The 23,659-nt window shown below is 38.6% G+C and overlaps 1 protein-coding gene across 12 annotated transcripts in view; it reads right to left on the bottom strand.

Moving 5' to 3' along the window:
* MLIP (muscular LMNA interacting protein) overlaps positions 1-23,659 on the bottom strand; it is a 126,672-nt gene that overhangs the window by 91,293 nt on the left and 11,720 nt on the right. The window contains exon 2 of one of the 12 annotated variants that reach the window (XR_012628026.1): positions 15,541-15,601. The exons of the other annotated variants lie outside the window; for them this stretch is intronic. The gene's annotated coding sequence lies outside the window, so the exon portion shown is untranslated. The remainder of the gene's footprint in view (positions 1-15,540; positions 15,602-23,659) is intronic. 12 annotated transcript variants of the gene reach the window in all.

Genomic DNA, 23,659 nt, shown 5'->3' with positions numbered 1-23,659 from the left:
CAGTATAAGAATACAGGTGACAATGTAATGGAAAACACTTTTGCATGTAGAGACAAAGAATGTAGATTCAGTACTTGATTCCTACGTATTTGTACTTTCATGTCGCATCTTCATTTTAAGCAATTGGATGAAGGCATAGATGTAATAATTGAAGCTTCATATTAAAGAAGCACTTGAGTTAGTTTATTGCCAGAACTACAATTTCAGAGATTTTATAAACATTGTTATCACCTTAAAATATTTGAAAGCCGTATTCCCTATAATACCCCCTAATAAACTCAGTACAATCAAGGCTGACCCTGACAGTAATTCCAGTATATTCCATATAGATACTTAAATTACTTTCATCACCAGGGAAAACTAGTTACCCTCAAGATGTGCATTAAGTGCATAACATAAACCACATGGGAAGTATTCTTTCTCTCCTCCTGTCCCGCGTTTTAGCATTTTGATAACGTTAGCAGTGTTCTTAAGTCAAAGTTATCTTGTGCTATGTTTTTGTATTAGCTAAAGACATATACCTTCTGCTTCAAATTGTAAGTTTTATATTCCAAAATTCTGTAGCATTTCAAAGGGACCTTTGCTTCTTTTGCCTTAGCAGTAGATGACTCCACAGTCCCCTAAGAACAGAGCTGCCAGATTCAGGGAGAATGTTGCTTGCTTTCTGCAACATTCTAAAATGTCTGGATTGAGGAGAGTCCTGCAAGACTTCAGAAGAAATGCTGACTTCTTTATACTTTAGACTGTTCTTTGCTGAGAGTTACTTGCAATAAGTCAAGTTTTGAAAACTGAGTGAAAATTAATGTGATTTCTAAACTTGGTCTTAGCTTTGCAAAGGGAAGAAATATATCTTGGATGTCAATTAAACATTATTTCTGTCATTACTACTAATAGAGCAGTACCATTTATCAGCATGTTCCCAATTATAACAATGTACATTATTTCAAAGAGAGACTCAACTTTAAGTTAGACTCAACTTCAAAACTCTGAAAAATAGTTTTATATTTGCACAGTTTGCTACCAACAGAGATTGCTTTCTATTTTTCATCCATCTCCTGAAAAACATGTTTCAGGTGGAAATTAAGATTGCAATTCAAATTATATAAATTAGGAGGTTAATATAAAAGTTTAAAAACGTAAAGTGTTTCAGTTATCAGTTTGTTGTTTTGAGATATTAGACAAAGTTTTAATTTACACTAGTATGGATCATTAAACCAGACATCAAATATATATCCTTCATTTAAATTCAACATGAAAGACCCTATGTATTACTTTTTCAGCCCATGTTTTGACAAGTTAGAAGATTTGCAGATAATAAACAGATTTGGACTTAACAAAACTCCTTCCTATGTTTCAGCAAATAACTCTTGTTAGGATTCTTTATCCCAAAAATTATATAAATCCTGTGAATAATATTAAGAAATCACAAGCATTTTTAATAAAGCTCTCACATCTGTATGCACAAAGGCATCATGCAATCTGAAAGCTTCCTAATCAATGTCTTCTGAACAGCTTCATGGGTTTACATAACACAGAAGTATATCTAGTCTCAAACTAAAAAAAAAAAAAATAAAATTTAATAACCCTAAAACTGTAAATCATGCATTAAGAAAATCTTAACAGCAATTTATTGGCAATCCAATGTAATTGTTTTTATGCACACTTTGTACTAAAGCTTCAGGTTATTTTGAAGTTGTCTTAAGTTAGTTTTTAAGAAAAGGGCATTTCTGTATTATTTCTGTCAAATTTTGTCTTTTTCATGGTGTTAGATTTTATGTTCCTACTGACTATGGCTGTTTCCTCAGGAAATAATGTGATTAGGAGCTCAGTCTTGCCAACATTATCCAGCTGAGGTTTTGATTACAGCAGAGACTACAGGTCAATGGGAGAGCTCAGGCACTCAACAAGAGCACAAGGCAGATGTGCCTGCAGGATCAGTCCTCTTCTCTGAAGTGCTTGTTCTCTGACTTTTAAAGAAAGTGTAATAAATGACATGTATTTTACCAAAAAAGCAGTTACCTCATGCAGTACATGTCTTCCAGCTCCAGTCTCTGATTTTGTATCTGCCCTACCCATTAGGTCTTGTTTGTTAACTAGACAGAAATTGGCATGGAGAAAAAAGTTTGAAAGTTAAGGAAATGAAACAAGTTATTTTTGGAAGTGACTCAAAAGCCCTCTTGTACCAAGTACTTGTTTTTCCTCTGCTTCTGAGAAAAGATCCTTGTAGGAAATTACCAAATATATAGTAGCTGGTAAAATTTCATTCATTTAAAAGTTTGCCTTTAATTTCAGCAGAAGTCGTCAAATGCTGTGTTTGTTGCATGTAGTATTGCCTCAGCTGACTCTATATTGCCATTATACATAGGAAATCTCATCTCCTTTGCCATTCTGAAGTGGACCAGGAATTTTTCATTTAAATATTTTCTTTCACATAAAAAAGTCAGTTTGCTTGAACAAAATCTTTCAACAGAACACATTTGCTTTCACTCACTTTTCATTTGGAACGTTCCTTGAATCCAGGATGGACTGACTAGTGGAAACACAGGGGTGGAGAGACAGAACTGCTTTTGAATATGCCTCTCTTTGAAGGACAAGATGGAAACTTACCCCAAGTTTCCTACAGTGCTCATGAATGCTCCAGCTACCAGGCTATTTTCAGATGTATCTTTCTCAGATGTATTTTTCAGCATAAGCTTTGAAAGATGTCTTCCTCCATTAGCATCAGAAAACAAATTGTCAAAGATTGAAACTTTCCTTCAGATGAAGTTTTCTCCCAGCCAGAAATATCAAATCCAGTCATTGAAAGTTATAATGGTGATATGACTTCTCAGGGTCAGGGAAGAAACCAGCACAAAAATCCTGAAGCTAAGGCATTGGGTGAAGAATTTGAGGAGTAACGAGGAGTTTTAGGCAACTTTGAGGACACCATTTGTTCTGCAGCACTTGCTGGCACCTGCCTTTCTCCAGCGAGCAGCTGAGACCCACTGCAGTACCTGAAGTTCACAAACAAGCCAGATGAAGAGTCTGGACTGACTTGTTGTCATCAGCCTTTATTCTTCTTCCAAAATAATGCATTTGAGGAATGCACATGGTCACAGATAGATCTGAAGTAATTTGGCAGGCATTTTTGTCTGGCTTCTTACTAACAATAAGTAAACACACAGTTTAAGGCTGCACTAGCCCATAACTGTTCTTGGAAGAATTCAACAGCAAAAAAGGCTTATACAGAGGATTTCTGCTACAAAAATGAAATTGGGTCTGCTTCAGGGTTCCTTGTCTGCTACAAACTATTTCTTATTCACTACAGTTTCCCTCTGGTTTACTAGAACCTCAAACTTTCATTAGAGCATTTAGGATTAAGAGGCTTTTGGCATGCTTTCTGTAGAAAGTGTGTGTCTGTATGTGCATGTGTTTGTAAAATGGAAGACAGGAGAATGCTACATGGGTGGAGAAGTGTCAAGAATTTAGGATTTGCTTTTGCAAATATCTATGTCAGCAGACTATATACTTGTCCCTAAAATAAATTAGGCCTTGCTCACATGAAACTCTAGAGTTTTTAATGATTATCTGGGAAAAATTTAGATTTTGAGCCAGTTTTTTATGAAGTTTTTGAGATCACATAAAAACAAAAATAAAATGTGCTGTGATATGTTTGCTCCTGCCTACAAAAATACACTTCATTCCATGAAGACTAATTAAAGGCATGATCCCACAAGAATTATGCCTTATCACATCAAAAGATCAAATTCTAAATGATCAGCTTGTTTCAGCCATCATAATTACCAAAGTGGCACATTTCTGAAGTTGCTTTTCTCATCCAAACTCAGCTTAGCTTTCTTGGAGTGTGTGCACATGACTGAGTCTATTTTAAGAGGTTATTATCTGTCAGTGGAGGTACAGATAATGAACCAACTATCTATGGGCTGTTGGACATCCGCAACTGCAAAATAAAAAAATGACTATGAAGAAAAAGGGTTTATTTAAAAAGCCTACCATTACTTCTACCCTGGGCAGCGTGAGAATGTGTCTCCACGCTAACAAGGAATAACTCGTTTGAATGTGTTAATACAGCATTTGCAATCATGTGACCTCTCACACCTGGTAAAACAAGCCTGAAACATCACAAAAAACTCTTTTTCAGGATTTCTTACTCAGCAGCATTGAATTCCACATCACTTCTATTATATTTAGCTTTCTTTTTGCTGTTTGTCACCATTTAAAAACAACTAATATACAAATACACACTTAGAAAGAATATTCTGGGTAAGAATTTTTATACACTGTATCCCTCATAGCAACTGATTGGTAAGATAAACCCTCTGGTAAGGCTTCACGTTTCTTCTCTATTCAGATTGTGTTCCACGCTTTTGCAGCACCCACACAATGTCCACTAACCAAGTTATCAAACACACACTTTTTGGGAGCCTAATGAGTGCTGGTTCAATGCACAGACTTTTTTTTTTTTCCATTACAAAATAATAATATGATTATTGTAAAATAAAAAATAAAAATAAAAATAAAAAATAAAATACAATTAAAATAAAATAAAATAAAATAAAATAAAATAAAATAAAATAAAATAAAATAATCAGAGCATTTTTGAGGAGTATGCAAAGAATGCAATTTACTCACGTCGCAGCAAAAGAGTGCACAAATGTTAGTTTGCTGTTAGATCTTGCCATCACATGTAAAAGATTTTCTAACACTTGACAAAATTCAGTTCAGAATTAAGAATATTTTAAGAACCATTAAAAGGTTCTTAAAATTTTCTGAGGAAAACTGAATCATTCAAGAAAAGTAAAAGCCCATAATAAGAATATTTAGAAAAGAAAATGTTAAAATACCAAGAAAAACTAGTTTGGTATGAAGTAGCACAGATGGATTCATTTAAAAATACACAGAAATTCTACAGAAACATCCATGTAAATAATTAATATTTAGGGCAATGCAGAAGCAGCTAAGGACTAGCTGATCATTAGGTCATGAGAATGAAAAGGACAATTTAGGTCCCTCACTCTGGCCCAGTGAATATTCAGTTAGTTAAACATGAAAGACTTCCATTAGTATAAACTCACACACATACTCTGTGCCTAATGATGAGGTATTGTAATTCTCCTACAAGTGAAGAGATCTGAGCTCAATTCATAATGCTTGCCCCTTTCTCACACTTTTCTCTAGGTGTCAGCTATCAGTCACAGCCTGAGACAGGACACTGGACAAGACGGGACTCTGGTTGATCCAGCATGGCAGTTTTTATAGTCTCATTCTCATAAGAAACTGATATCTAGTTTAGAGGCCTAAATTTGGAAAGAGTCACAGCTGAGAATGCTGAACAAGGCGAGCTGCTTCCCTGTGTCCCAACGTCAAATGCTTACTGCTATTAAGGGCCCAGGGTTTAGGCCCTTTTGTACAGCTGACTTTTCCTGATAGTTCCCCGAGGCAGCTCCCTATCATGACTTTGGGGTGATAACTTCCTTGGGTCATTACTGCAGATAGATCTGAGCAGCCCCTTCTTAAGCTCCTGAGCTCAGGAGGCCTGAGCCAGACTAGGTCAGCAGCCATGCAAAGCTCAAGCTAATTGTGTAACACATCACTTAATAAGTAGAGCACAGATCTGTTCTAACCAAATGACTCATCTTCCACACCAAAGTGGCTCCCATCCAGACAGTGGGAAGCATGGTGGGAGGTGCTTGCATCCTCTCCTTTAAACATGGTCCCACAAGCTGTAGAGGGAGCATGCACACAGCACTGCCCAGTGATTTCAAGAGACCCCACAGCACTTGAAGATTAATGCTGTAAAAGCAATGCTGGACTAAGAGTAACTGCAGTTCCACCCCAAATGACTCACAGGTCCCAGCAAGCAAATCTCAGTTCTTACAAAATATCTTTTCTGTTCAAATTTCTTGCACTCCTGGACTGTTGATGCTCTAGAGAAAGCCCTTTGCTTACTTTATCCTTTCATAGTACCTACATGGTGAAAATAAAATAAAAATCTATGGCCAAATGAATTCCAATGATATCTAGAGTGGTAAATCATCATGGACTCATGCAAATTAAACCCTCACAGCTCAGATTCTCACCATTCATTCAGAGTTTGTGCCCATTATATTCCCCTCAAATTCCTGTACTTTGAAGGGTCATGCAGTTTGCAGTGCATATTTTCCAGAACATCCCTGTTAAATCAGCCTACAATTCTGATACCAGTCAGTCACGTTCAGAAGTTAGCATCCTCTAATTCATTCTAAATTGCAATAAAATGATTAGCACATTTTAAAGATACATCAGTCATTACATAAGTAGTACCACAATTCCATTTTAAACATAAAATGCATGTTTTTCCAGACATTTAATTTTGATGGAAATATCCAAAATTAATTTGTAGTCTTTGCAAGAGGAAAAAGCCTTGAATGACGTGGAATCTGTTCACAACATCTTGAATTGCTGGCAATGAAATTAATTGTATGATAGTCTCTCATAAAAAATGTTACCTATAAGTATTTCATATCCAAACCAATAAATGATATCTCTATCAATAAAAATAAAATCAGATTATTGCTTTCTGAAGGAGATGTTAAGGGCAATGCTAACAAGTGAACTGAAGCAATACACAATAATCGTACTCCTGTCAAGGAATGAAGAAGTCAAAATGATATGTATGTTAATACATGTCAAATTTATTATAACATCAAATCAGAGTCCTAGGTCAATGTTTTATGTAAAAGTGACACTGGTAATAGCAATATCACTTATCAAGATGCGCTAATGTCAGCTTGCTTCTGTCACTGTCTGCAGCTAAAGTGTATAGTGATAATGCACTACATATGCTACCCTCCTCTCTCTGCCAACATCAACTTAACATATGTCAAATCTTTCTAGAAAGCACTGATCAACATGCTCTACTACAGAAAGCTGAGATACCGAGGCTATCTAACTTAAGAACCTGATGAATAAATAATAAACCTTCAAGCATTACAAGCAAACTAAGATTCCTCCAAATGTAGGATGTCAGTCAGAGGGACCCTGACAGGCTTGAGAGGTGGCCTGTGCAAACCTCATGAAGTTCAACAAGGCCAAGTGCAAGGTCCTGCACATGGGTTGGGGCAATCCCAAGCACAAATACAGGCTGGGCGATGAGTAGACTGAGAGCAGCCCTGTGGAGAAGGACTTGGGAGTAGTAGTGGATGGAAAACTGACTATGAGCCAGCAATGTGCACTCACAACCCAGGAACCCAACCATATCCTGGGCTGCATCAAGAGAAGCATGATCAGCAGGCCAAGTTAGGTGATTCTCCCCCTCTACTCCCCTCTTGTGAGACCCCACCTGCAGTACTGTGTCCAGCTCTGGGGGCCCCAACATAAGAAGGACATGGACCTGCTCCAGAAGGTCCAGGAGGGCCACAAAGATGATCAGGGGGCTGGAACACCTCCCCTATGAGGACAGACTGAGTTGGGGTTTTTCAGCCTGGAGAAGAGAAAGCTCTGGGAAGACCTTATAGAAGCCTTCCAGTACTTAAAGGGGGCCTACAGGAAAGATGGGGAGGGACTTCATCAGGGAGTGTAGTGATAGGATGAGGGGTAATGATTTTGAACTGAAAGAGGGTAGATTTAGATTAGATATAAGCAAAAAATTCTTTACTGTGAGGGTGGTGAGACACTGGAACAGGTTGCGCAGAGAAGCTGTGGATGCCCCCTCCCTGGAAGTGTTGAAGGCCAGGTTGGACGGGGCTTTGAGAAACCTGATGTAGTGGAAGGTGTCCCTGCCCATGGCAGGGGGGTTGGAACTAGGTGGTCTTTAAGGTCTCTTCCAACCCAAATCATTCTGTGATTCTATGATTACAGAAGACTGGTAATGATTGCACTTGGATATTCAAATCGGTTTTATATTACAAAAATACCCCAGCTTTGTAGTACTACATATAGCACCTATTAAAAATAATGGCAGTATAATAGAAATATTTGAGTATGGGTACAAGTTACTCCAGGGGACATTCCAATGGACACAAGAGGAAAATTTTTCACAATGAGAACAATCAGCCACTGGAATAATCTCCCCAGGGAAGTGGTGGATTCCCCAACATTGGACACTTCTAAGATTCAGCTGGACAGGGTGCTGGGCCATCTTGTCTAGTCCGTGCTTTTTCCAAGAAATGTTGGACCATATAATCCTTAAGGTTCCTTCCAACCTGGTATTCTATAATTCTATGATTATCTACACATGGTCTTGAAATCATATAACAGATTTATTCCCAGTGAAGGTTTTATAAGTTAAAGAACCATAGCAGAAGTATGCAAGAGACATGTACGTTTTTCATTGTCAATAAAGGAGACAAAAAAAGCCTTTTGTACCATCATTCTAGCCTAACCACTGTTTTCCAACTGTGACCACCTTCATAAAATAAAAATACCACTTAAAAAAACTCATATGGACGATAGCAGCTTTTCTGTGTCCAAGTATCAGCTTCAGGAAAGACTAGTCCCTAAATCTCTAACAACTTGGAAATAGTCTTTTGTACCTCATCTCTACTTAAATGAGCTCCAGTGAACATTGCCTACAGCAGTGGTAGTAGATGCTCACATCACAGTCACTAACCAGCATGTTCGTGTATCACTCAAACAGAAGGGTGCCAACATAGTGATGTATCTGCCCAAATCAGTGAATGAGTTCTGAGGTGGGGAGAGGTGGAGTGGAAATGCTGGGACTAGAGGTGCCTCTGAGATTTTCACTATTAATTTCAGTGAAGAAAGAACATGTGCCCAAATTTCATACACAGTACTTCAATGAAAATGTTTATGCAAGGTCAAATGGAGATCTGTTGTTCTTGCCTTCTCTAATGAGAAAAGAAAGCACAGGGTGGACTTGGATTGTGTTTTGTCATATGATTTTTCTCTACTTAGATACTAATTTTCCTTTAACTATGACATTATTGTAGGGGGATCTTCTAATGGAAACCTAGTCAAATCCTGGGCAAGGTCCTCCCAGATCATGAGACAGAAGACTACACTGTAAACAAGACTAGACATTATTACTGTGCAACATTCAGGACTAGATGTAAAATATATGTTATAGCTTAATCTTTATATGATCCTCCACAATAACTACCTTTCTATTATTATTTTTGGCATGAATATCCATCTCCTTAATTAAGACATATGACAGGTACTGAAAGATTTGAAGACTCACTGATAAAGTTGTTAACAATACTATTACTTCAAGAAGTTGATATTTTAAAGAGTTTAAATGCAGTCAACTTGCAAGATACTTTCTCTACACTGTCCAAAATTAGGAACAACATGTTTTGTGACGACTGGAAGTACATCATAATTAGTATAGAAGGTCAAAATTAATGTATTAACTTGTCATATTCTAAAATGGCTGCTTAACCACTAAAAAACTAACTTACTAAGTTTGTATGAATAAATTACATCAGTAGTCTTTGTACATCTAAGACCAGGTTTTACATTTACAGTGATTAGCATAAGGTTAATCTCCATCAGTCAACTGCAACTGTAATAAAATACACTGAAAGCCCTTGAGTTTACCATGTGCAATACTGCAAAAGCAATTATATTTCTCTGTTATGGAAGTGAAGTTTTTTGATGACAGCCAGCCAAGTTCATTCCTAGTGATACAGAATACCAACGGTATAAAGGCAATAGCCTCAGTGATCTGTCTATCCGTTATCTCCAAACAGAATCCATTTCATGTTTATATACATGTAAATATGTATAAATATTACTGCACCCTGTTGAACCTTAATTCTCTAAAAGCATTTCCAGAAAACATACTTGATCCATGCAATAAGTACCATAACGAAACAAAACTTTAAATTAAACCAAATAACCTCAAACCTGACAAATGACATGACACGGAGAAAAGGAAATGTTAATGATACTGTATTTTTGAATCAGTCCCCATGATTTGTAGGCAAATCCTAAACTGTACATCAAACATGATATAGAAAGCAAGTAGCAAATTACTTTCTAACCACAAAATCACCATATTAACTCATTTGGGATGGATAATCACAAAAGAAAACCAAAACTTTGTTCATTAGCACAAATCACTGAGAGTATCTGATGAGGCCTGGGTTAAGCTAGTGATCGCCTTTAAGCTAGTGATCTCCTAGTGGTACACTTCAGCCTTTGTATCATCTATGCTATGTGTTCATATATAGTCCCATATAAAACAGTATATACCATTTGCACCATTCCTGTAGAATACTCTGCTGCAGACCAACAATTTAGGATCCTGTAAAACATTGCAAGACCCTTCTTTTTCTTTAAAGCTGTCTGGATCTATTGGCAGAAGTAAGGAAAAAAAATAAATCTGACACCATTTTTCCTAGAAGAAAGCATTAAAATAATGATGGGGGAAAATTTATAAAGAGCTAAAATTCTGCAGTTGGACAGAATGATTCTTATGGCTTCAGGAAGGCAATGTTTTCCTTTAGCATATACCCCATTTCTAAATATCTTCCTATATCGTATTTAGCATCCAATTAATATCCTCCATGAGCTATCTATAACTTGTTTGATTCAACAAGTATTTGCAATGCTCAAGTATTTTTTCTATTACACCAGGGACGAGGCTGGCAATATATAGATGGTTACAGTACTAACCATTAAGGCAGGTGTGTAATAAAGGCAACTGGTTTTCCTTTTAAAACAAGCTTTCTCAATAAAGTCTGCCTGAAGAAACTTAAACCCATGTATTCCCCAACTACCAGGCAAGAGGCTGTTCTTGCAAGAGGTAATGTTCATTCCCTCTTCTGTTATGGCTACTTTATACTCAGAAAATATTCAGCATTTATGATTGCTTTCTGTCTGCTGACAGTTTGGACACATTCTTAATACAGGATGAGATTTGGGCTTTGGGATCCATCTTAAGATTGGTTTAAACAAATAATTCAGTGACTGGGTCTCCAGGACACTGGAGGGAACCCCCCAGCCCCACCCCAGTAGGATGTCTTATAAAAAGACTTTTTCTTTGCCCTTGTATTAAAGAGAAATGGCCACCCCATGCATCTCTGTTCTGTGAGATGCGCTTAGATCAAACCCATAGGATCAGAGGACTTGTCAAAATAACTCCTGCTTTCCGCATTCATGATGGAGCTACGGTTTCAGACAGGCACCAAAATACTCAGAGCATACTGTAAAACAGTCACTGAAGCTGAAATTGATGTGTTTGGGAAATTTTAATATGAAAAAGCCTTGAATGCCCTCATGTTGATAGTTGCCCATGACCTGAAGGGAACTAAAAATGAGCTTTTCCAGAATTTTGACTGAGACATTTAAATTCTGTCTGAATCTTACTCTGGATATGAAAGGCTTTTCAGCTCAGGTCCCAGAGTAGGAGACTGTTCCTTGTCTTGCACTGCAGTAAGCTAGCTTGCAACCATGGTCAGCAAAAGATGTTTATTTTTTTTGTCTTTTGCCATCTCTAAGAACTGTGGTATAAATCTGGAAAATAAATAGGAAGATACCAGATTTGTTTTAGAGTAAACAGACTAAAAATAATCTACAAGCCATAATATTACAAGGACTGCTTTGATACAGTGCTGATACATTATCCTAAGGTTTATAGGATCTTCAGAAGAGGGTTTTCAGGGAGGGGGATAAGAGCAACCCAACCCTGACAGCAAGCCAGTCAATGAACGTATGATGCTCTGATATGACAGTACCAAGCACCTCTGCCCGCTGGTGTACAATGGGCCCTGAAGATGCTCAGTACCTCTTGTCAGTTAGAAAACTTGAGATAAATGCTTGTACGTCCCTACCCTAATCCAGATATTCTTTACGCACTTTGCAGAGGAAAGGCTGTGGTACCGAGTAGCAGAAAGGCTGGTCAGCCAGCGTAGGATATTCAATAGCGCTTGGTGTCATTTCCATCTCATCTGTCTCTGAAAGCATTGTCAGTAGATTTTGCATGCCTACAAATCTCCTCTCAAAAAACGATGCCCAAGTTCATTAGTCTGTATGTCTGTCTAAAGAAGTAATTCTCAAACACAGCCACCAAGAACCGTATGGGCAGCTGCCGTGTGAATGCTTATTCACTTACAGCTTGGCTTTAACTGTCAAAACTGATATGGCTGTGGATTTGCTGTTATGGTTTGTGCCCTCTCCTTTCTTAAATATTTTTTTCTCCCTACATGGCTATTGACTTCACTCCTGTAATGTTGAATTGAATTTTATCACCAAAGGCAAAGATTTGAATGAGCAGGCTCTGCTTGGGAAAGACCATGCTGGGAAGTCCTTCAGCACTCTGGGAAGTCAGGTACCCCATCAAAGCCTCCACCAGCCCTGCAGGGCATGTGACTGCTTTCTGCTGGCATTAGCAAAGTTTTGGGACTTTTGTCCCAACTGTCCTTACTGTTTGCCAGTAGCATGCATCATGCTAAGACATTGTGTTTGTAAAGATCAGGTTGGGAAGGCAGACAAAAATGAAGATGTCCTTCCAAGACATCCTTTTGGGTCTGTGAATTAAATAAATGGGGATATCTTTTTACAAAGGCAGGGTGGCAGTGTGCAGGGAGGAGGAGGCAGCCAGCCTCATGGTCTCATGCACATTTGGGATCAAGCAGAGGTACAGAATTTTCTAGAGAGCCTGGAAGAGCTCCACATCAGCTTCCAGTAAAACTGATTGATTTTTTTTTATAAGTTCTGTCCAAAGCAAACTGATGCTAACAGTTTTTTATATAGCTATTTCCACTTCATACTACTTAACTTCAGACAACTGATCAGTTGAGCCAGCTTGATTTGCAGAGCCTGTAATCCAGCAAGCAATATGAGAGAAGCAGCAGCTCCCTTTCCAAACCCCACCCTGCCATTCTCACTGCACCTGCAGGCACAGCTCTCCTCCAGCCTGACTCCTTGTGTGCAGGTGGTGTGCTGTCTCCTCAGTGCAACTGTCCAGCTTTTTGCCTTTCCTTACGTAACGTAGATTTTTCCCCTGAAGAATTAAGTTTTCTCTGCGTGAAACAGTCTACCAATAAGTATAAACCAGGAAGGAAATCAGATGAATCCTAGGCCAGGTGCAATGAGGCAGATTATCTGGTTAAATTATACAGCTACTAAATGGGTTCATCTGCTATGGGTACCATGGTAGATATCTTTGACATGATTTCATTCCTGTTTCTGTCACTATGTGGCCTTAACCAAGTCACACTTCAGCTTACCCTTGCATATAACGTGTTTGATTTTTTTCTTGTTGAGGAGGCTTCAGTTTTGTACAGTACATCACTCTTGGTGATGCAGCACGGTGTGACTATGTGCATTAATAAGGTCTACCAGGAGAAATGTAACTCAGTCCCTCTCCCTTCCTACAAAGGAATGTCCTTCCTTCTGTATTTTTAGACAGCGTCCTTTGCGAAGTTATTCTTGTTTAAATGAGAAAAGCTACTCTTTCTGTAAAGATTTTATGTTGCAAGGCACTTTTTTCTAAACTGAATTGTTCTGCATTATGATTAGCTAACAGAAATGGAAAACTAAATGAGAACAATCAACTTTCTCCTCTATTGCTGTAATTCCAGTAAATTCTTGCAAGAAATTATGCAGAGTTCCTGCATAATTTTACTGCTTCAATTCAAACTCAATGGAGTATATACACTATGGAGTTAAGCATAATTCAAGCAATGGGAGTAAGACATTTCCACATATTTCTGTCCCTCAGTTTCAGGAAAAAGAAGTAGAAAAGTTCTCTGCAGCCCAAGTGAAACTTTCATTGATTCTTTGAAGGAAGATGAACTGACTGGTCCAATTTGTGAATACATACTAGTTAAGTACTTTTAATCTCCTTCTGACATATTACTACTGAGAGAAAAGCATTTATTAAGTATATGTAATTTATCCCATTAGTAGAAAGACCTTTTCTTCATATTTCTTAATTCTGTTTTCCCAAAACAGAATAAAGTTTCCATGGAGAAAACAGATAGTTCCTTTTATCACACAGCCAATTTTTTTCTGAATATGAGATTGCCCTTTCTCAGGACGTCATGTCCCTTCACATTTTCTTCTTTCCTGACTAGTTACTACTGAATCATAGATACCACCCTGAATTCACAAATAGAGCAAAGAGAGTAACCTTTCAGGACTATTCACTTTGATAAAACAATAAAGGAATTTACAAACTGTGTGGGTTAATTCCACCTCAGTAGTGATGTCTAAATGGCAACATTCCTTACCAGGAAGGGGTTATGGTTATTACAACTCAGAAACTGCAGTACTTAAATTCACATAATTAACAGTATACATTGAATGCTTTCCTAATCATTTTATCCTTTATTGTTCAAGTGAGAAACATGAGCAGAGCCTTGTTAGCTTGCCAAATGTACCAGAAAGAATATTCAGAATGTAATAGAATATTTAACCAGGTTGTGTGAAAGAATGACTTCAGAAAACATGAAAGAAAGACAACAGTGTGCAAGATAATAAATGCTACTGACATACTTAACATGCTGAAAGCCTCTTTCAGACTGAAACCCCCTGTGCTATCAATCAAAAAGAGTGGCTCTTAAAATAGTCTAACACTTTTCACAGGAGTAGGAATGTCACTGGCTATTTCTTGGGTCTTTGCCCAGATTTCAGTCTACATTTCGCAGTATTTTCACTTGTATATATCCTGAACTTCCCATTTAAAATTTTGGTGTGTCAGCTGATACCTCTGTTCCACACCAAAGAAAACTCTGAGCAATGAATGAAATAATTTGAAACACAATAAAATAACATTACAATAATCTGAAAAGCCAAAGTTTCTGCAGACTCAAATTGCAGTTTCCTGTACAGAGAGTTAAGGAAATGTAAGTACTTACCACATCTACATTTGAGCTTGTTCAAGGCTCCATTATGGTCAAAGAAGAGAGAATAGGCACTTCTTACAAAATGATTCATTTCACCTAAGATAGGCATCTAAACTACATCAGAGAATAATGCCCGAGAAGTCCCTATTTCCATCCACTGACTACAGCAGGAGTCTAAACAACTTGCTCTGATGTAAATGCAGCTGTCTAAACTCAGGAGAGATGAATCACAACCTATTGACTAGCCATGTTAACTAAAATAAGAATTTCTAAATTTCCAATTTTAGGGAATGAATATCAGAAAATTAAAGCAAGATCAGACTCTAAATTAGTAGGAAAAAAGTGATTGTAACTCAGAGCCTACCCACTCTTATCTCTTTGATTATTCCTGAAGACTAGCAAGTAGAATATTGAAGCCTTCTGTAGGTCTCAGACACCTAGTTCTTGACTCCTACATCCAAAGTTCATAGCTTAGGTCTTAAATAAACTTAAAATTGTACTCTGACAGTTTCTTTACAATTTCTGTATTGAAATCTCATGCTGGCATCTGAAATTTCTGTGGAAAGGAATGCTGAAATACCAGAACATCCAAGAAATAGGCAATAATGTCTTTTTTGTTTGTTTTGAAGGAAGCATAGCACAAGAATGTCAGAAAACACTACTAGAAACTAAATGTCATTTGATGTTAGTTACAGAAACTGCAAAATTGGCGCAAGTCAAATGATAGAGGTTCTTGAATGCTTACCTGTTGGCTCAGTCTAGGATGGCTTATGTCCTCGAATCAATTTTCCTCTCCTATCTTTTCACTGGAAAATAGTTAAAATCAAAATATCATGTCCAGTTACCTAGTGGTATCAAACACCATGGATTTGGCATCAGGATCAGGAAAGACCTGACATCAAAAGGGCAACATCAATCGCAAGGCAGTATGTTTGTGCCAACATGTGGTTTGACAGCAACAGATTCCTCAGCTGTCAGGGAGATCAAATTTTTGGAATGGATTTGAGATGGCAAGCTCTCAGCTAAAGGCGCACTGCCAAGGCATTTGCAAACTGAGGCTCACTATCTCCTGGGTGCAGGGACAAACTCTTCTCTTCCCCTGGCCCTGGGATCATCTCCTGTTCTCCAACCCACTGCACACCACATGCTTGTGAGGATAACATTTACCTGCTACCTTGCTTTAGTTAAAGGAGCAAAGTATTTTTTTCACTTTGCCTTGCTTTTTTGTGTTATCTTTTCTTCTTTTTTGCTAGCTGCCAAACATAAACAAGATAGCATTAATCAAAATGTTCTGGGCAACCTTTTAAGAGATGTTGTGCTGGGAACCCTCTTTACAGTCCAAATGAAACACTTACATCATCCCAGGAATGGATTCTCTTGAGATTTTAGACAATTTCACCAAAAAATGTGTGGGCACACCATGATGTCAGGCATTAAGAAAAAAAACCTATTTCTAAGAGTATTTAATTTGATAAAATTTCCTTGCCATTTCTTTTTCTACTGCAGAAGCACCTTAGCCAGTGCCCAAAGGGTCTAGCTACCACCTGCCCAAAGGGTGTTCAAGGAAAGACTGCAAGTAAAATACACTTTACCAGCCTATTACCCGGTGAATGATTTCCCAGAGCACAGTTGTTTCCCAGGATCATGTATATTCCTTCTTCTCTAGCAAAAGACTTCACCAAGAGTGATATTTATCTGCCCAAATGCAAAGGTGTCCAGAATAGAAATTTACATCTGAGTCGTGCTCTCTTTATATGCAACAGAGAGAAATCAGCACTTCTGAGACACAGTTCATCCTACTCGAAAGTAAATGTCTAATATGGATCAGATTAATCACACTCTACAATTCCTGCACTTGTTTTTTTTAATTGGTTGTAAAAGAAACTCAGATGAGTTTCTCACTCAGATGTACATTATAGACATCTAAAAGAGGGGATATGAATATCATCTAAGCAACATCAATTGGATCATTCATGCACGAGGTTCCCTGTAAACATGAGTCAGTGGTACCTAGGGCAAGACTATGCCCACCGCAATATTGTGTAGAAAAGCACGTATGTATAAAGGTCAGTTTTCACTACAGTGTCATGGATTCTTGGTATAAGACCAAAATTGCCATGAAGCACCACACGAATATACCATACAATCAAAACTGGTAGGGTTTCATAGAACACGTAGTTACATTATGAAACTCATTGCCACAGGAAGTTCCAGATGCCACAAAGAAAAACAGTTCGAAAACCAAGAAAATACATCCACGGTGAATAGATCCATTCATTTACACTAAGGCCAGGAGGAACAAGAAGGTGCAGGAATATCTATCCTTTTCCCCATGCCTTCTTTCCTTATGCATGAACTGCAGGCAACTGCAGAACAACAGGGATAGGACACTGGGCTGGGCGGACCTCCAATTAAGTCAGTATGTCCATTCTTATTTTCTGACCTAATATTGCCAACACTTCTTAGGGCAGTGAGCCAAGCAAAGAATATTATAACCCTGCCTCACACATACCATTTTTCCTAGGATTACCAAATGCAGGTTAAGCCTCAGTTTTACACCAGGAAACACACCCAAAGCACAAACACAAAATGAAAGCCATCACACCACCTGCCTTAAAATCCTACTTTGAAACATTTGTACTTGGCCCAATTCTCTATTCCTAATACATTATTTCAGTACAGATATTTACTGGTGAGGACAGTTAGCGTAGGAGCCAAACACCTACTTGACATTATCCATTCTGTTTGTCATCAATATGACTCATCAACAGTAGTCTCATCTTCCATCCTTTTAGGCAAGGTTGAGAAATTGCTAAGAATAGCAGCAGAACTTGACTGCAGAGTGTCTTTCCGGGGAACTCAAATCTTAGACTGTGACTAATACTGCTAATTGAATTTTTACCTCCATCTTATTAGGGGAGAACACAAAGAGTAAGAGATAAGACTGTATTTTATAATTCTTCTTTCTAATGCATTGTCCCTGTCTCTTCATTTCAAGGCAGTGAAATACCAAATTATTACACAAAAACCTCTCCTAAAACCCCTGTAACTATTTTTCCAAAGAATCAGATACATGGGGATTTCCCAGTAATAATCTGGACCTCAGTGGTGAGCTATCACTGCAACACAAAATAGCACATAAGCTCTGACCTGTTTGTGATAAAAAATATTTAATGTATGGCATATTCTTTTTTCTTCCTCCTCCTCCCAATCCCACACTCCTCCTTTCCTTTTAAATTAGCCATCAGGTTAACTACTGTATTTCAGCAGTGACTGTTGCTATGCATAAACAAATCTGAACTCTAATAACAAACTGAAGTGGACACATGCTGTTCACATTAAATACTTCTCCTAAATGACTGAGAGAAGCATGTTAGGAAAGAAAATTTGTCATACGAAGCTGAGACAATCTCTTTTGAGCCCTTTTATATTAGCTCTACAGGAAAAAAAAAAAAAAATCCGAATAAGCACAAGAATCCTAAAAATATTTTGCACTAAGTAACTACCATTCCATTAGTCCCATAGTAATTCAGAGAGCAATGAATTACTGTTATCTTCTAGTACAATCAGTGTAAATTAATTATTTCAAAACTGGGTAGAAATAGACCCTCCCAAACAGGAATGTTCAAATGCTGCTAAAACCAGGAAATAGTTACAGCAGTTTACAAGAAAATCCTTAAAAAAAAAAACCCCAAAGTTCCCTGTTTGGTTTGGGTTGGGTTTTTTTTTCCCAGATTTTCCCTGTGTTTACTGCAGCTAAGCCTTTATGGAGAGCCCATAAGAGCAGACAGCATTGGGAGCAGGGACTATTTCAATATGCAAACAGGCTGGCTAGGGTAAACCTCTGTTCAGTAGTGGTAAGCTTTAGAAAAATATTTGAAGTTTCAGTGTTTTGTGTTTTGTTGTATTTTTTCAGCAAAACAGGACACTATATAATCAAAACTGGCTGCATTTGTAGAAAAGAAGCCACATGAAGCTGAGCACTAGCAAATAATAGTGTGAGTGCTTTTTCTAACGGCAAATACAGTCAGCGCTTACATTCATCTCTGTATTAGCAGCCAATCACACAGTGCTTACAACAATCATTGCCATGGAGTTATCAAATTTTTCAACTGCAAACTCTGATCCCTACGGAGATTAAATCACAGAAGCAATTCAAACAAAATCAGCGGAGTGCTTCTAATGAAGTGTGTGCATAGATCTGCACAAAGTCATAGCCCAGGTATTTATCAGACAGGAATCAGGCTAGCAACCAGCTGCCAAAAAAATAAATAATATGTCAGAAATGAAAGACTGTTGCTGTAAGTGACAGAAGACAACTGAAAGGAAAATAAAGGAACCAAAACATAACCTTGTGAGTTCCCACAAACAACCAGGGCAACCGCACAATCTAATTTATATTATCTGATATCACTTCAGGCTTCTTAATGCTGAAAAAAAGGGAGGTTATCTCTACACTCCAACAAAGAACCAACCACAGGACTGAAGAGCACTGCAAAGCTGTGAAAGGACAATTCTTGTTATTATGACCAAAGCTCCCGTCAGGCTGGAGCACAGCAGCTGCGTCACATGCCTGGCATGCAGCAAGCCAGAGTAACACAAGTCCTGTAAACACTTCAGAAGATACAGGAGGACAAGAGGTCAACCAAAAATGGGACATATTGCCTAGTGCTGATGAGTGAGAAGGCAACCTCGGCACTGAAAGAACTGCAGCAAAGAGGATTGCCTGTGGATGCTGAAGAGATATTAACCATGGAAACAATAACAGCAAAATAAATCAAGCAAAGAGCTGAAGCGTTCTCACTTGAAGATATGATGGAAAGTATCACTCCTGCCTTCCTAAGTAGAAAAATATCTTCTAGTTGTATGCCCATCCTGGGATAAAAAAAGTCTTCTTTATATCTATCTATATCTAATTATATAGATGAACATAAAATCATTTGGGTAAGACTGAGTAACAAGTGCAGTCAAGTGCTTTAAATAAAAATGCCAGAGGGAAAGGAGGGAAAGCTTGTTTACAGTTCAGCTAGGCTCAGGTATGGAACTCAATGGCAAAAATTGTTTGTATGGAAAGAAAAGATTTGTCCCTGGTATCAATACCAACCCACATGCAAAGCTGTGCTAATGAAGCCAGAAAGAAAATGCAACAGCAGGAAGGTTTTGGTCTCCTTACTGAAATTCCTTATCCCGCAATATGTGAAAAAGCGCAACTAAACTTTTGCTTGGAAGAGGCTTATAAGTGTCTAGTGGGGAATTAACAGATGTTAGAAGAATCACTTCATCAATGTGAAAGGTTGTTATAAACACATTAGCAGGAGTTTCTCCTGTTAAGCCATGCTTACAAGCTACTTACAGGTGTTCTAGCAAGTAATCTGTGAATTCTACACAATTATTTACCAAAAGTGTGAGAAACCTATTATTAGGTGCAAATGATGAAGTATTAGATCGATCAATAAAATGCAGCTTATTCACTTCACGGGTGAGTTATTAAAAGGATAAGGCTGCAGAATGTTCAGCCCATCACATCCCCTATTTTTTGTTCTCTATTCCCATGTTTCTTGAACATTTTTTATTCATACTTCTCTATTTACTTCTCACTCCCACCATCATTTAGTACTTTTATTTCATTTGTCAATAATAATTATCTTTTTTTCCTTTTCTTTCATTTCTCCTGTTTCTGACTCCTATTACTTTTTCTCCACCTTCTCATAATGATTTTTAGGACTCCCTGCCTCTCCTGTCTTACTACCAGATTTCTTCCCAAGCCTTGTCTAATGTGTGCATTACAACTAAATCTGTAACCTGGAACAGTTTCTGGTGTACACCACATTGCTCGGGACTTCAGCCAGATTAATTCAGCTACTAACACTGCAGTTTTCACATTTTGCTGCAGCACTTCTCAGTGCAAGGACCCACCCCCCACCCTCCCCCAGACCCACCCCACTTTTTACTTCACCAGTACTTTTCCCAACAGCACTGATTTCACTGGCCTACACAGGGAAGGAGTGAAATGATTTAGCTAAGTCCCATTGCTTCAGGTAACAAACTAAGCGCTGAAGCTCCCACCAAAACCAGTTTAGCAATTCAAAACAGCACTTATGCCTCAAAAGTGCTCCTAGGTTGAACTTGTCAACTCCTATTCTTCCTCCTTTCAATGTCCAGCCCTTTTCAGCATCTGCAAACCCACATGTGCCTAAATTTGGGGACTAAAACATCCTTAGGTAACTATGCTACCACTATTGCTTGTCCAAAGGTGCAACTGCCATAGCTCAGCTCAACATTGAGGTGCTCATCTCACGCCCAAAGCCAGCCCATGATTTATTAATCAGATATCATCACAGACCCAAGTCTCCTGATAGGCAACACACAATGCTCAGGAAAAGCAGAGGTTATAAAACCAGGCACTGCGGAGCACACCCAGGCACCAGAGGCATTTCCAAGGTGCAACATCGTGGTTCAGCTGGAGGAGGGCAGAGCAGGATGAAACATCACACCAATGGACCAAAAATGTAAACTTAGCAGGTGCAAATATAATGAAATAAATTTGAAAAGTAACAGGATGTTGCATATAACCTTCACTGAGAAGTAAATGCTGTGTGTCTGTTTTTTAAATGTTAAAAAATAGCTTTCAGTTTCTTTGTGGGTTAATAGTTTCAAATACCTTAAGTACTCACCATGACATATAATTCCTAGCTAGTCATTTAGGTAATTTTCTAAATAACTGATTTCCACACACAGCTAACAAACATCAATGTACTTTATGATGATTTTTCTCTAAGTCAGATAAGTTCATTTCTTGAAATGAAAACAACAGCAAAGAAAACAAATTTAGAATTACTGTTTTAAAACTTCATTAAAACTGCTTTAAAACATACCTAATTTTCCAGTACAAAGCCACACAAATTGTAATTTATAGCAATAACTTTCTGTTTATGAAATCTATATATTTAAAACTACACACATTTAATTAGAGAATTATTTATTGAATTTAAGAATGTAACAAATGTTGGGATGTTTAGTCATGAACTACAGGGAGGAAAATGAGTTGTTTACAGTCTTCTGAAGATTGTTTCAAGATCACATGAAATAGTGCTTTTTCCATATACTCGATAGCAGCTTAAAATAAGCATCTGAACTGGACTTGAAAGACATTTACAAGGAACTCATATGAAGAATTTAGTGTACAATAGCATATGCAGTATGTTCTGAAGAGCAGTCGTTAGTTACGTATTTGCTCCTAACCTTGATCTAAGAGGCACCGATGTCACAGAATCACAGAATCATCTAGGTTGGAAAAGACCTTGAAGATCATCCAGTCCAACCATTAACCTAACATTAACAGTTCCCAACTACACCATATCCCTCAGCGCTATGTCGATCCTACTCTTAAACACCTCCAGGGATAGGGACTCCACCACTGCCCTGGGCAGCCCATTCCAACGCCTAACAACACGTTCTGTAAAGAAATGCTTCCTAATATCCAGCCTAAACCTTCCCTGGCGCAATTTGAGGCCACTACCTCTTGTCCTATCACTTATTACTTCGTTAAAGAGACTCATCCCCAGCTCTCTGCAACCTCCTTTCAGGTAGTTGTAGAGGGCGATGAGGTCTCCCCTCAGCCTCCTCCTCTCCAGACTAAACAACCCCAGTTCCCTCAGCCGCTCCTCATACGACATGTGCTCCAGACCCTTCACCAGCTTCGTTGCCCTCCTCTGGACACGCTCGAGTAATTCAATGTCCTTTTTGTAGTGAGGGGCCCAAAACCGAACACAGTAATCGAGGTGCGGCCTCACCAGTGCTGAGTACAGGGGTAAGATCACTTCCCTGTCCCTGCTGGCCACGCTATTTCTGATACAAGCCAGGATGCCATTGGCCTTCTTGGCCACCTGGGCACACTGCTGGCTCATGTTCAGCCGGCTGTCAATCAACACCCCCGGGTCCCTCTCTGACTGGCAGCTCTCCAGCCACTCCTCCCCAAGCCTGTAGCGCTGATGGGGGTTGTTGTGGCCCAAGTGCAGCACCTGGCATTTGGCCTTATTGAAACTCCTACAGTTGGCCTTAGCCCATCGCTCCAGCCTGTCCAGATCTCTCTGCAGAGCCTCCCTACCCTCGAGCAGATCAACACTCCCACCCAACTTGGTGTCATCTGCAAACTTACTGAGGGTGCACTCGATCCCCTCGTCTAGATCATCCCTAAAGATGTTAAACAGGAGTGGCCCCAAAACCGAGCCCTGGGGGACACCACTCGTGACCGGCCGCCAACTGGATTTAACTCCGTTCACCACAACTCTTTGGGCCCGGCCATCCAGACAGTTTTTTACCCAGCAAAGCATGTGCCCATCCAAGCCCCGAGCAGCCAGTTTTGCCAGGAGAATGCTGTGGGAAATGGTGTCAAAGGCCTTACTAAAGTCAAGGTAAACTACATCCACAGCCTTTCCCTCATCCTATAAGCAGGTCACCCTGTCGTAGAAGGAGATCAGGTTTGTCAAGCAGGACCTGCCTTTCATAAACCCATGCTGACTGGGCCTGATCCCCTGGTTGTCCATTATGTGACTTTTAATGGCACTTGAATTGTAGATGATTCATGGGTGATGATGTAGATGATTCATGGGAGAAATTGCAACATAATCATATAAAATTACAATATTAGTAATGCTAATGATGATGAAAAGACTATTAATACTTATGCAATGATTTAGAGTCTCCATTGGTTTCCAAAGCAACCGTTTTGAATCCTGAATATTATCTGACTCATTTTACTCTACATTTAATAAGCTGAAGCACTAAAATCTCTCTCCCAATTTCCATTACCCCCCCAGATTAAAAAAAAAAATGTGTCTAGGACACATCCCAAAATGTCCAGA

The sequence above is a fragment of the Strix uralensis genome, chromosome 3 (genome assembly GCF_047716275.1).
Source record: "Strix uralensis isolate ZFMK-TIS-50842 chromosome 3, bStrUra1, whole genome shotgun sequence".
Lineage (NCBI taxonomy): Eukaryota > Metazoa > Chordata > Aves > Strigiformes > Strigidae > Strix > Strix uralensis.
This window is presented reverse-complemented; position numbering and strand designations above follow the sequence as displayed.